This window comes from Antechinus flavipes, chromosome X (assembly GCF_016432865.1).
Source record: "Antechinus flavipes isolate AdamAnt ecotype Samford, QLD, Australia chromosome X, AdamAnt_v2, whole genome shotgun sequence".
NCBI lineage: Eukaryota > Metazoa > Chordata > Mammalia > Dasyuromorphia > Dasyuridae > Antechinus > Antechinus flavipes.
The window spans coordinates 12,203,486-12,218,321 of record NC_067404.1 but is presented as its reverse complement, the minus strand read 5'-3'; positions in this window follow the sequence as shown (position 1 = coordinate 12,218,321).

Here is a 14,836-nt window from a genome sequence, read left to right as displayed (position 1 = left end):
CTGGCTGCTCCTATTGAATTGAGGAGGTAGAAAATGGTGTCATGGGAGAACAGCAGGAAGGGGACTTAGGGATGTCCTTGAGTCAATGCCCAAGGACTATCTTCAGGCCCACTGCAGCTCTGGGGTGATGAAGCCTTACTCCATTTTCACAGCTGTCTTGAGAGATCTCACTCCATTTCGTTCAGCTTTCCTTCGTTCTTTCCTTCTTCCCCTTCCTTCCTTTCTTCCTCCTTCCTTCCTTCCTTCCTTTTTTCTTGTTTCCTCCAATCTTTCTTTTCTGTTTCTCCTTGCCTTTTTCTTCCTTTCCTTTCTTTTCTTGTCTTTCCTTTTTTCTTCCTTCTTTCTTTTTCTTTTCCTTCTTCCTTCTCCTTTTCTTTCCTTTCTCTTTCTTCTTATTTCTTCCTTCTCTATTTCCTCCTTACTTCTTTCTTCCACTCCTGCTTTTTTCTTTCCTTCCTTACTCCTGTCTTCTTTGTTTTTTTCTTTCTTTCCTTCTTTCCTTTCTGTTTCCTTCCTTCTTTTCTTCTTTTTATTGTTTTCTCATCCCTTCTTCCATCCTTTTTTCTTTGTAAGTTTTCTTTCCCAATGGGGCAAGGAAGCAGGTTGGAGTAGGGGATGGCCACCAGGGAAACTGAGGCAGAACAGTTCAGGGAAACTGAGGTATTACAATTCAGGGAAACTGAGATATTACAAGAAGAGACAGAGAGTGAACAGATTGATAATCGTTTTATGAAATTATGAGACAGAGACAAAGAGAGAAACAGAGTCAGAGAGACAGAGACAGAGAAAGACAGAAAGGGAAAGTGAGAGAGACAGAGACATATAGAGAGAAAAAGAAATAGGGAGGATAGAGAGAGTGAGAGAAAGGGTGGGGAGATGGAGACAGAGGAGGGGCAGCGAGACAGAGAGAGGGAGACAGAGAGTGAGAGCGACAGACACAGAGAGACAGACAGAGAGAAAGTCAGAGACAGAGGGGGGAGGAGAGAGAGAGAGTGGGGAGATGGAGAGACAGAGAGAGAGATATAGACACAGACACACACGCACAACACACACACACACACAGACACACACAGAGAGAGGGAGGGAGGGAGAATTGGTTCAATCTGTATACAGACACAATTACTTCTCTGAATATGGATAAGATTTTTCATCACAAATGCTTCAAAGTAGTTGTGGATCATTCTGTTGCTTAGAATAGCAACATCATCTCAGAACATTGCTGTTATTTTGTATATAATACGTTTCACTTTACTTTAGCTCAATGAGGACTTTCCAAAGTTTTTTTCCAAGAGCAACTTGCTCATCATTAAGCAGTAATATCCCAGTGTGACGACCGCGCTAGCACCCCGGACACCCCAGAATCAGCCAGAGTCAGGATAAGCAAAAGTCCTCAGTCTTTCTTCTTGGTCTTTAGGGTTAGAAGTGAACAGGATGGAGGCAGAATCTCTGTGACCACCTTCTCCCTTGTCTACTGCCAAAGTGACCCTGGCTACTCTTACTCCAGCCTCTACTCCCTCCTACAATTCTCTATATACACCAATCATCGAGCCAGCACAGGATAGTGGGGAGGGCTATTTTCCAAGAATATGCCGGTAGAATATTGTCCAATCAGTAGTTAGCCTCAAGTGCTCAGCTGTCCTGACCTCAGTGCATTGACACAAGAGTTTCAGCCCTCTACATATCTGGACAATCACACACTACAATTTATTCCCCAGTTAATGAGCTTCCTTTTATAAGGGGCAATGGGGCACTGCTCTCTCTTTGAGATGTGCCACGGAGCCTGTACGCCACATCAGCGGGTAGGGAGGGCCCAGGAGGTAAAAAGGAGCTTGGCCTCTGAGGCAGGAGGTTGTGTCTGGCGGGAGTTAAAGCAACTAATAGGTATTTAACATATTCTTTAACATATTTCACATCTATGGCAAAGGACATTTGAAAGAACAAAAATCAGGTATATGGGACTATCTGCCATCTAGGGTAGAGGGTGGAGGGAAGGAAGAGAAAAGTTGGAACAGAAGTTTTTGCAAGGGTCAATGTAGAAGGTCACACAGTCAGTGGGGGATCTCTGGATGAAGTAGGAGACCCTTCAGCCCAGAGGGAACCTGCTCACAATTTCTGGTTCGACTCCCCATCTCCCCTAAGGGCTCTCGGCCTTCCTGAGGAGTCGGGGGACGGTGACAACCTGTGTTGAGATTGAAGCAGAGGAATAGCAGGTGGCAAACTACACACAATAGCAAGTTGTTTATGTGGTCCTACGTCCTCAGAGCTGTTTTTGTTATATTATCAAAAGGGGAAAGTCCTTAAAATAAATGGACTCCATTTTCCCACCCTCCTCAGGAGTCCTGCCTCATCACTTCTCCACTAGGAAGGTATATTTAATCACCCCAGTGTGGGGGCTCTAGGAAGCAGGACACAACATTCTGGTGGCCAGATGTGGGGCTCTAGGTGAGGTCCTGCACACATCAGCTCAACTGACGTGATTGGCCGACTTCAGTGGAGAAGTCCCGTGACCCGCAATAGGTAAGTATCGAAATCGGCAAACGGGAAGAATCTGTTTCAAAGAAAGATTTGGGCTGAGCTGCATAGGATGGTGTGTGATTCTAAAAAAATAACTATGTAGGGAGACATAAAAAGGAGTACTTAGATAAATGAGGTATAAAGGGAAGAACATCTACAGAAGAAACTTTAGGGAACAGGTAAGAGCAAGAGCAAATAACAGATATATAGATGTAGATAGAGATCTATCAATTGATAGATAGAGATATATAAATATAAAAAGAGATAGATAACTGCCAAGAGAGACAGAATAATATAAATGTAAAAATCCTTTCTGTGCAAATAAGATCAGATCTAAATAATTGGAGCAAAATTTGTTGCTCATGGGTAGATAGAGCCAATATAATTTTTTAAATGACAATTTTACCTAAGTCATTTATTTATTCAATGCATCCCAATTAGTTGACTGCAAAGTATCTTACTGAGTTCAAAAAAATAGCAAAGGCCATTGGAAAGAACCAAATAGCAGGAATTTCAAAGAAACCAGGAGAAATTTGATGTAAAGGAAGGAGAGTCAGCAGTATTAGACCTTAAACTACTGAGAGCATTAATGAAGTGTAAAATATATAATTTTGATTACTTTAAATGCAAAAAAAATTGTATAAATAAAGCCAGTGTATCTGAGAATAGAAGAAATGCAGAAAATGGGGAGGAGAACTTTCATAAGACGGTGTCTCAGACAGAATGTGATTGGTTTGGAATATTGCTGTGGTGTAGGAAATGATGATCTGGTTTATTTAGGAAACCATGGGAAGGCTTGAACTTATGAAGGAAGATGCTCTCCATCTGCAGAGAAAGAGATCATAAGTATGCAGAATGCTTTATCACATATATGCATGACTATATATGTGCGTGTATGTGTAAGCCTATACAAATTTGGGCAGATGTATATATCTCTGTGTTTGACTATAGCCTTCTTTAGGGCAGCAAGGAGGAAGGAGAGGGGAGAGTGAGAGGGAAAAACATAAAAGAAAAAGTGCACAGAAGACAACAAAATAAAACCTGCAAGGAAGTAAAGCAAAATTGGGTAGCTTCGAAAACAATGGGTAGTATTTATTATATAGATTTTCTTGACATAGAAATGCATTGTCTTCTATTGAATCCTCTCTTGTGTTCTGCTGTGACCATGGTAATGTTCTTTTAAAATGAATAAAAAATTATCCAAAAAAGTATCCCCCCAAAAAGAAATATGTATGTGTGCACATTCACATATATGTTGATGTGTCTATATGATGATCACCACAGTATTCATAGCTAACATTTGCAAAGGACTTGAAGGTTTGCAAAGGACTTTCCCTCGGGTATCTCATTCCATGCTCAAAACCACCCTGGGAGGTAGGTGCTACTGTTATCTCCATCTAGGAGATGGGGAAACTGAGGTTAAGAGAGGGTAAGGTGCTGGCCCCAGGCCACACAGATAATTAGTGTTTAAGGTAGGATTGGGAACTTGGGTCTTCCTGAGTCCAAGGGCAGTACTCTGTCCACTGGGTCACTGAGGCATCAGTTGTAATGTGGCCGGTGTGATGGCGGGATGGAGCTGCCGACGCAGTATTTCCAGCTCCGCAGGAAGCATTAAGGCTAAGAGAAAGGGTGGGGAGAGGTGCATCTTGGAAGCAGACTTCTTAGAGTCTACTAGGTAGGTAACTGCTTTCCTGTCTTGCCTGGGTTCTACTCTCAGAATCCACAGATGGAGTGGAGGGAGGGGAGAGTGGTGGTAGGAATGGGGCTGAGCTGGGACAAGAGATGCTGCTGTGCTTCTTTGGAAAGAAGGCAGCCTATTGCCTTCCCTCTCACCAGATTATCCTTTGCCACCCCAGGGCCCTGTCGGGATAGCAGACAGATACCAGCCATGGCCCAAGAAGTACCATATTGGAGGCCATCCAGAAAAATCAAGTTGTCTTGCTTGTCAGAAAGCATTTGGGAGTGTCGGTGTTAGCCTAAGAACTGAACACCTGCTGGAGTCCTTTGCATAGGAAATGAACTGGAGGAGACAAGGACCCCTCGTGGAACATCCATAGCCTACCGTGGGCCCAAGAACCTCCAGCCCCGCACCCACTTCCTTGGCCTGTCTGGGTCCTCTGCTCGGGACCCATGCACACTCTCAGCCAGGGAACAGCTTGTCCCTGAGAAAAGGGCAGACCTTTTTCCTCCCCCCCCTTTGGCTCGTGAAGGCCCTGCCACCTGCCACAGAATGTCCATGGGTCCACAGAAAAGAAGCGTGGCCTACGCCACTCTTCCAGACCAGCGTGCATTTGCCAGGCAGCCACTTAAAGATAATGGGTCTGCAAAGAAATCATACAAAAGGGAAAAGTCCCCACATGTACCAAAAATGTTCGCAGCAGCCCTTTTTGTAGTGGCAAGAAACTGGAAACTGAGCAGATGCATCAGTTAAGGAGTGGCTGAGTAAGTTATGGCATACGAACGTTAGGGAATATTATTATTCTATAAGAACGATCAGCAGGATGATTTCAGAAAGGCCCGGACAGACTTACATGAACTGATGCCGAGTGATGTGAGCAGAACCAAGAGAACATTGTACATGGCAACAGCAAGACTCTGCGATGATCAACTGTGATGGGCTTGGCTCTTTCCAACAATGAGGTGATTCAGGCCAATTCCAATAGAGCTGTGATGGAGAGAGCCATCCACATCCAAAGAGAGGACTGTGGGCGTCTGAATGTGGCATCACAAGGTACACAGAGGCACCCATGAGCCAGTGGAGTTCTCCCAGCAGGTGTGGGTCTGTTGCAGGGCCTGGCTCTCTGCTCTTACCAGCAAGGCAGCTGAGCTCCGCGGCCTGGATCTGGGAGGACGTGTCGTACCCGAGTCCAGTGGGGACAGAATGACCAAGGTCAGTCTGGGAGGAGGCACGGCAGAAAATAGCCATCAAGGGAAGGAGAATGGAATGATGGACAGATGGGCACTGGAAGGGCCCAGGGATGCTCTCACTGCAGAGGTGGCTCTGTGAAGGAGACAGATTTCCATTGATATCCCTGAGAACTTTGGCTTGGGGCCTGGATTGAGGTGGGCAGGGGTCAAGGTGAAAGAGGAGATGCCTCGGGGGCCTGAGGAGGAGGACTGAGGGCTCCCCCTCCACTGCACTTCAGCCACACACAAAGACGGCCACGTCCCGGGTCCTGCCACCCACAGGGATGGCACAATATATACTTCCAGGCACAAGGACTCGGAAATCCCCTTATCCAACTGGAAAAGAGACTTGCAAAGCCAAGGGTCTCATCTTGGCATGCCTGGCCCTCTTATCATATCACCGACTGCCCCCTTGCCAAGCCTCAGCCTCAGTCACTCCCACCATCCTGCACCTTCACTCCACCATATATGTGCTGCTGAAGGAAGATGGGGAACAGTCACACCCCGCTCTCTGGCAGGGCCCACGACCGACTTAGGCTGCACAACCTCATCTGTTTCCTTGCCACCACTAGGCAATCCCAAGTCCTCTGTTCCCTCTCCACAATGCCTCCTCCAAACCTTCTCAGGCCTCCTCCAGTCTCCCATGGCCATCCCCCCACCCCTCCCCCGCTGTGTTCTCTCAGCCGAGACCTTGGCCTTCTATTTAACAGAGAACTGAGGCCACTAGCTGTGAACTCCCTGTTCCTTCTCTCCTGTCCCTCAGATTCCTGCTGCTATTCTCTCCTCCATCACCCCTGCTCCGTGGGAAAAGGCCTGGCCTCACTCCTTATCAAGGCTAACAGTTCAAGTGATCCCATTCTATCCCATCTCCTCCAACAGCTTGCCCTCTCTGCCTGGGATCTCCAGTGCTCTCCCTAGCATCTGGCTCCATCCCTGCTGTCCACACATGTGCCCATCTTTCTCCCATCCTGGAAAAAACCCACCTCATTTCAGCCCACCATCCCCACTAACCACCACACTATGTCTCCCGCTCTTTGTGGCCAAACTTCTAGAGAAGGCCCTCCATGAATGGTGCCTCCACTTCTTCTCTCCTTCCTTCCTTCCTACCTTCTCACAACCTGCGTTCTCAGTCCACCATTCAAGAGAATTGGTTCTCTCCAGAGTTACCCATGAGCTCTTGATTACCCAAGGCAACACAAAGCACCTACAACATGCTAGGCATTGTGCTAAATTACTTCAAATACTGTTGATAAGCAGAAAGACAGTCCCTGACCTCAAGGGGCTTACAACCCACTGAAGGGTCATATGGCCTTCAGGAGGTGTGACAAAATCTTTTTTTTTTTTTTTTGGCATTCAAAGCCTTCACAATCTAGGTTCCACAACTCCCAACCCTCTTCCAAACTTCTTGCACTTTATTCCTGCCTTGTTCTTTTCTAGCCAATGATCCTGGCCTCCTATCTGGCTGGTCCACTCACAGGACCCTGCATCTCTCAGCTGGAGGCAGTCTCTCTGGCTGTCTCCGGGTCTGGAATGCTCTCCCTCCTCCCTTCTGCCCATTGACCTCCCTGGCTTCTTCTAAGTCCCAGTTGCCATCCAATCTTCTGCGGGAAGCCTTTCCCACCCTCTTCATTCCAGTGCCTTCCTTCTTCCATTATTTCCCATTTATCCTGCCTAGTGTCGTTGCATACATTTGTTTGCCGTTGTCTCCTCCCCCATTGAACCCGGAGTTCCTCGAAGGCAGGGATTTTTTGCAAGTCCCCCGGCATTTAATTGGTGCTTCCAAAGTGTTTGCCCATGGCTGAAGGGCCTTCTGCTCTCCTTGGGGATCTCACTCTGATGAGAAGGCCTAAGGTCACAATAGCATGAGATGCCTTTAGGACCCCAGTTCAGGGCAAAGGACTGGAAAGGGGGCATAGAATCAGGTCCTTGCCAGCCACTGTCTGCAGTTTTCTGTAGTGATCTAGGGGACCGGAGTCAGCAAGGCCAAAGATTTCAGTCTGGAAAGAGACGCTTGATTAGATCTCAGTAAAATGGCCAAGGCCAGTGACCACATAGAGGTCCCCAATAGATCTCCCTCTGTGCGAATAGACTAGCTAAGGACAGTGTCTGCATAGACAGGACACCAAGGGATCTTGCCTCAGAGAGGAATGGCCAAGGTCAAGGCTGGCCAAGAGGAGGTCTTAGACAATCATGGCCAAGGCCAGGGTCGGGAAAGCCACACCCTACCCCTCTCTCGGCCCTTCCCCCAGTTGCCAGTCTTGGACCAATGGCTAAGGTCAGTGTGGGACAACAGAAGTTTCAATAAACATGAGAATAGCCAAGGTCATGGTCATCGAAGAATCTCTCACTCCCTCTCATCCACCCCTCCATTCCCTGCCCTGCCCTGCCCCCAGGAATGAAGGCTTGGGGCCAATGGCCCCTCAAGAGTCTCCTGAAGTCCAAAGAGACACTCACAGTCTCATCTGGGTATTCTCACTGTGGTGAGAAGAGGGGAAAGGCTGAGGCTGGAGCCAACTCTGCATGTAGACTCTGAAGCCCTACTGGGAGGTCTAGTCGCCCCACAGTGCACCAGCAGGGAAGGCCCCATGTCCCACCCATCCAATGGACCAGCGTGGGGGGGGGAGGCCCTGATAACCCACCCCTACTCCTAATGATCCAGCAAGGAGGCTCTACGTAAAGGTAGGCCCAGATCACCTCTACATGGGCCTCGAAGACCCAGTGGCCCCAAGGTAGGTCTCTAGCACAGGTCACAGATCACCTCATAGGTCCCTCTCACAGGCTCTGCAAGCTTGGGGAAAAATGGTCCCGAGGCTCCCCAGCTCAGGCTGCTCTCAGAGTTTCTCCACCTTCTCACCCTCATGCTCTGAGGCAGGGCACCCTGAGCCATGTGACAAGCACACAGCACCAGCCTCTAGCTCCACCCCCAGGCTCTGCTTCCTGCTTCTGGAGTAGATTGGCAGATCACTCTGCCCAATAGGAAGACTTCAAAGCACCGAGAATGGAAGAGCAGCTAGGTAGGCTGGCCTGAAATGACATCTTCCTGAATTCAAATATGGCTGTGGCACTTTGAGCAAGGCAATCACCTCATCCTGTTGGCCCTTGTTTCCTCATCAGCAAAATGAGCTGGAGGAAGAAAGGGCAAACCCCTGGAGTTCCTTTGCTAAAATACTCAAACACTGACTGAAACCGACTCACAACAACCATAAGCAAAAAGTAAGGACAGGAAGGGATGCAGGAGAGGATGTCAAGGAGGGGAAGGCACACTAGGAGGAGAGGGACAGAGGGGGATGGGGTTTGGGATTGGGGGGAACAGTCCTGTGCATGTGCCAGGACTAAGCTTGCTCCTAGAGGGCATAGTAGAGAAGGCTCCTGCCCACGGCAGCCTTTGCAGAAATGAGGGGGCTCTAGGCGGGACACATACTGCCACACTCCATTTAGGAATTGGCCGGTTTGACCAAGCTTGTACAACTGCCATTTTCATTCATTTCCCTCCCTGGGCAGCTAAAGGAAGAGCCCAGGCAGGAACAAGGGACACAGGTGAACACAGAGGGGATAAGAGAAAGTACTTGTGCAGGGCTCTGGTAGAGGTATAAACCAAGCAGAACAGAATTTCTTTCAGACCCATTGGATTTTTGTTTGAAAATAGCCTTTTATTTTCAAAATACATGCGAAGATCGTTTGCAACAATCATCTTTGCAAAACCTTCTGTTCTAAAATTTGCTCCCTTCCTTCCCTCCACCCTCTCCCCTAGACAGCAATCAAACCAATATTGGTTGAACATGTGCAGTTCTTCTAAACATGTTTCCACAATTATCATGCTGCATAAGGAAAATCAGACCAAAAGGGGAAAAAATGAGAAAAAAACAAAAAGCAAGCAAACAACAACAAAAAAGGGGAAAATGCCTTGTGAGCCACGTTCAGGCGCCCACAGTCCTCTCTCTGGATGCAGATAGCTCTCTCCATCACAAGTCTATTGGAATTGGCCTGAATCACCTCATTGTTGGAAAGAGCCAAGCCTATCACTGTTGATCATCACAGAGTCTTGCTGTTGCCATGTACAATGTTCTCTTGGTTCTGCTCACATCACTCGGCATCAGTTCATGTAAGTCTGTCCAGGCCTCTCTGAAATCATCTTGCTGATCATTCTTATAGAATAATTATATTCCCTAACGTTTGTATGCCATAACTTACTCAGCCACTCCTTAACTGATGCATCTGCTCAGTTTCCAGTTTCTTGCCACTACAAAAAGGGCTGCTGCGAACATTTTTAGTACATGTGGGGACTTTTCCCTTTTGTATGATTTCTTTGCAGACCCATTATCTTTAAGTGGCTGCCTGGCAAATGCACGCTGGTCTGGAAGAGTGGCGTAGGCCACGCTTCTTTTCTGTGGACCTGTGGACATTCTGTGGCAGGTGGCAGGGCCTTCATGAGCCAAAGAGGGAAGAGGAAAAAGGTCTGCCCCTTTTCTCAGGGACAAGCTGTTCCCTGGCTGAGAGTGTGCATGAGTCCTGAGCAGAGGGACCCAGGCAAGACAGGAAAGCGGCTACCTACCTAGTAGCCAGGGCACTCTAAGAAGTCTGCTTCCAAGATGCACCTCTCCACACCCTTTCTCTTAGCCTTAATGCTTCCTGCGGAGCTGGAAATACTGCGTCTGCAGCTCCATCCCGCCATCACAATGGCCACATTACAACTGATGCCTCAGTGACCCAGTGGACAGAGTACTGCCCTTGGACTCAGGAAGACCCAAGTTCCCAATCCTACCTTAAACACTAATTATCTGTGTGGCCCGGGGCCAGCACCTTACCCTCTCTTAACCTCAGTTTCCCCATCTCCTACATGGAGATGACAGTAGCACCTACCTCCCAGGGTGGTTTTGAGCATGGAATGAGATACCCGAGGGAAAGTCCTTTGCAAACCTTCAAGTCCTTTGCAAATGTTAGCTATGAATACTGTGGTGATCATCATATAGACACATCAACATATATGTGAATGTGCACACATACATATTTCTTTTTTGGATAATTTTTTATTCATTTTAAAAGAACATTACCATGGTCACAGCAGAACACAAGAGAGGATTCAATAGAAGACAATGCATTTCTATGTCAAGAAAATCTATATAATAAATACTACCCATTGTTTTCGAAGCTACCCAATTTTGCTTTACTTCCTTGCAGGTTTTATTTTGTTCTCTTCTGTGCACTTTTTCTTTTATGTTTTTCCCTCCCACTCTCCCCTCTCCTTCCTCCTTGCTGCCCTAAAGAAAGCTATAGTCAAACACAGAGATATATACCTAGGCACAAATTTGTATAGGCTTACACATACACGCACATATATAGTCATGCAAATATGTGATAAAGCATTCTGCATATTTCTACTTATGATCTCTTTCTCTGCAGATGGAGAGCATCTTCCTTCATAAGTTCAAGCCTTCCCATGGTTTCCTAAATAAACCAGATCATCATTTCCTACACCACAGCAATATTCCAAACCAATCACATTCTGTCTGAGACACCGTCTTATGAAAGTTCTCCTCCCCATTTTCTGCATTTCTTCTATTCTCAGATACATTGGTTTTATTTATACAATTTTTGCATTTAAAGTAATCAAAATTATATATTTTACACTTCAATAATGCTCTCAGGAGTTTAAGGTCTAATACTGCTGAATCTCCTTCCTTCACATCAAATTTCCCCTGGTTTCATTGAAATTCCTGCTATTTGGTTCTTTCCAATGGCCTTTGCTATTTTTTTTTTAACTCAATAAGATACTTTGTAGTCAACTAATTGGGATGCATCGAATAAATAAATGACTTAGGTAAAATTGTCATTTAAAAAATTATCTTGGCTCTATCTACCCATGAGCAACAAATTTTGCTCCAATTATTTAGATCTGATCTTACTTGCACAGAAAGGATTTTTATGTTTATATTATTCTGTCTCTCTTGGCAGTTCTATATCTCTTTATATATTTATATATCTCTATCTATCAATTGATCAATCTATCTCTATCTACATCTATATATCTGTTATTTGCTCTTAAACCCATTCCCCACCTGTCCCCTCTAGTTTCTTCTGTAGCTGTTCTTCCCTTTATACCTCATTTATCTAAGTACTCCTTTTTATGTCTCCCTACATAGTTATTTTTTTAGAATCACACCATCCTATGCAGCTCAGCCCAAATCTTTCTTTGAAACAGATTCTTCCCGCTTGCCGATTTCGATACTTACCCCGTTCCGGGTCACGGGACTTCTCCACTGAAGTCGGCCAATCACGTCAGTTGAGCTGATGTGTGCAGGACCTCACCTAGAGCCCCACATCTGGCCACCAGAATGTTATGTCCTGCTTCCTAGAGCCCCCACACTGGGGTGATTAAATATACCTTCCTAGTGGAGAAGTGATGAGGCAGGACTCCTGAGGAGGGTGGGAAAATGGAGTCCATTTATTTTAAGGGCTTTCCCCTTTTTATAATATAACAAAAACAGCTCTGAGCACGTAGGGCCACATGAATAACTTGCTATTGTGTGTAGTTTGCCACCTGCTGTCCCTCTGCTTCAATCTCAACACAGGTTGTCACCGCCCTCCCCCCCCCCCCCCCCACTCCTCAGGAAGGCCGAGAGCCCTTGGGGAGATGGGGAGTGAACCAGAAATTGTGAGCAGGTTCTCTCTGGGCTGAAGGTTCTCATATTTCACCCAGAGATCCCCCACTGACTGTGACCCTCTACATTGACCCTTGCAAAAACTTCTGTTCCAACTTTTCTCTTCCTTCCCTCCACCCTCTACCCTAGATGACAGGTAGTCCCATATACCTGATTTTTGTTCTTTCAAATGTCCTTTGCTATTATTCCCATAGATGTGAAATATGTTAAAGAATATGTTAAATACCTATTAGTTGCTTTAACTCCTGCCAGACACAACCTCCTGCCTCAGAGGCCAAGCTCCTTTTTACCTCCTGGGCCCTCCCTACCCGCTGATGTGACATACAGGCTCCGTGGCACATCTCAAAGAGAGAGCAGTGCCCCATTGCCCCTCACAAAAGGAAGCCCATTAACTGGGGAATAAATTGTAGTGTGTGATTGTCCTGGGATGTAGAGGGCTGAAACTCTTGTGTCAATGCACTGAGGTCAGGACAGCTGAGCACTTGAGGCTAACTACTGATTGGACAATATTCTACTGGCATATTCTTGGAAAATAGCCCTCCCCACTATCCTGTGCTGGCTCGATGATTGGTGTATACAGAGGATTGTAGGAGGGACTAGAGGCTGGAGTAAGAGTAGCCAGGGTCACTTTGGCAGTAGACAAGGGAGAAGGTGGTCACGGAGATTCTGCCTCCATCCTGTTCACTTCTAACCCTAAAGACCAAGAAGAAAGACTGAGGACTTTTGCTTATCCTGACTCTGGCTGATTCTGGGGTGTCCGGGGTGCTAGCGCGGTCGTCACACTGGGATGTTACTGCTTAATGATGAGCAAGTTGCTCTTGGAAAAAACTTTGGGAAGTCCTCATTGAGCTAAAGTAAAGTGAAACGTATTATATACAAAGTAACAGCAATGTTCTGAGATGATGTTGCTATTCTAAGCAACAGAATGATCCACAACTACTTTGAAGCATTTGTGATGAAAAATCTTATCCATATTCAGAGAAGTGATTGTGTCTGTATACAGATTGAACCAATTCTCCCTCCCTCTGTGTGTGTGTGTGTGTGTGTGTGTCTATAGATCTTTCTCTGTCTCTCCATCTCCCCACTCTCTCTCTCTCCTCCCCCCTCTGTCTCTGACTTTCTCTCTGTCTGTCTCTCTGTGTCTGCCTCTCTCACTCTCTGTCTCCCTCTCTCTCTTGCTCCCCCCTCTCTGTCTCCATCTCCCCACCCTTTCTCTCACTCTCTCTCTCCTCCCTCTCTATTTCTTTTTCTCTCTGTCTCTGTCTCTCTCACTTTCCCTTTCTGTCTTTCTCTGTCTCTGTCTCTCTGACTCTGTCTCATAATTTCATAAAACGATTATCAATCTGTTCACTCTCTGTCTCTTCTTGTAATATCTCAGTTTCCCTGAATTGTAATACCTCAGTTTCCCTGAATTGTTCTGCCTCAGTTTCCCTGGTGGCCATCCCCTACTCCAACCTGCTTCCTTGCCCCATTGGGAAAGAAAACTTACAAAGAAAAAAGGATGGAAGAAGGGATGAGAAAACAATAAAAAGAAGAAAAGAAGGAAGGAAACAGAAAGGAAAGAAGGAAAAGAAAGAAAAAAAAAACAAAGAAGACAGGAGTAAGGAAGGAAAGAAAAAAGCAGGAGTGGAAGAAAGAAGTAAGGAGGAAACAGAGAAGGAAGAAATAAGAAGAAAGAGAAAGGAAAGAAAAGGAGAAGGAAGAAGGAAAAGAAAAAGAAAGAAGGAAGAAAAAAGGAAAGACAAGAAAAGAAAGGAAAGGAAGAAAAAAGCAAGGAGAAACAGAAAAGAAAGATTGGAGGAAACAAGAAAAAAGGAAGGAAGGAAGGGAAGGAGGAAGAAAGGAAGGAAGGGGAAGAAGGAAAGAACGAAGGAAAGCTGAACGAAATGGAGCGAGATCTCTCAAGACAGCTGTGAAAATGGAGTAAGGCTTCATCACCCCAGAGCTGCAGTGGGCCTGAAGATAGTCCTCGGGCATTGACTCAAGGACATCCCTAAGTCCCCTTCCTGCTGTTCTCCATGACACCATTTTCTACCTCCTCAATTAAATAGGAGCAGCCAGGTACCTATTGGCCAACCTTTAGTTTCCTGGGTAGTTCCCACCATTTAAGAACCTCAGCCAATGAGGATGAGGGTCAGTGGTGGGCGGGGCGTTTGCCTTGGGGACTATTTAAAGTGTCCAACCTGTGCCCAAAGGCGCCTCCTCCCTTCCAATGCTTGTTGGGCTGCGGGGCCGCAGGCTTCTCGGGAGAACACACAATAAACTTTCTTTTGCTCCTAGAGATCTCTCCAGTCTTTTATTAAATGGGGATCCCTCATCATTCTGAGCCGCAGAAAGGGAAGGAGGGAGGAAGGAAGGAAGGGGAAGAAGGATAGAAGGAAGGAAAGAAATTAGGGAGGGAGGAAGGAAGGAACAAACGAAGGGAGGGAGGGAAGAAAGGAAGGAACTAAGGAACGAACGAAAAAGGGAGGGAGGGAGTGACAGACGAGCAGGCTCAGAGCCCGGTAGGACGGCTTTCAGCGCAGACCTCACGGCCGGGCAGGGCCGGCCCCAGCTCCTTCACTTGGTGCTCCCCGCCAGCCCCAGGCCCCGCTCCCATCCTCCGATAAGCCCCTCCCCCAGAGCCCGCGAAGCCTAACCGTGGCCTCCTGGGCCCCACCCCCGTTCTCCCGTAGTCCCCGCCCCCAGGGCCGGCTAAACCTAGCCGAGGTCCCTTAGGGCCACGCCCCCATCGCGAGGAAAAGCCCCGCCCTCTC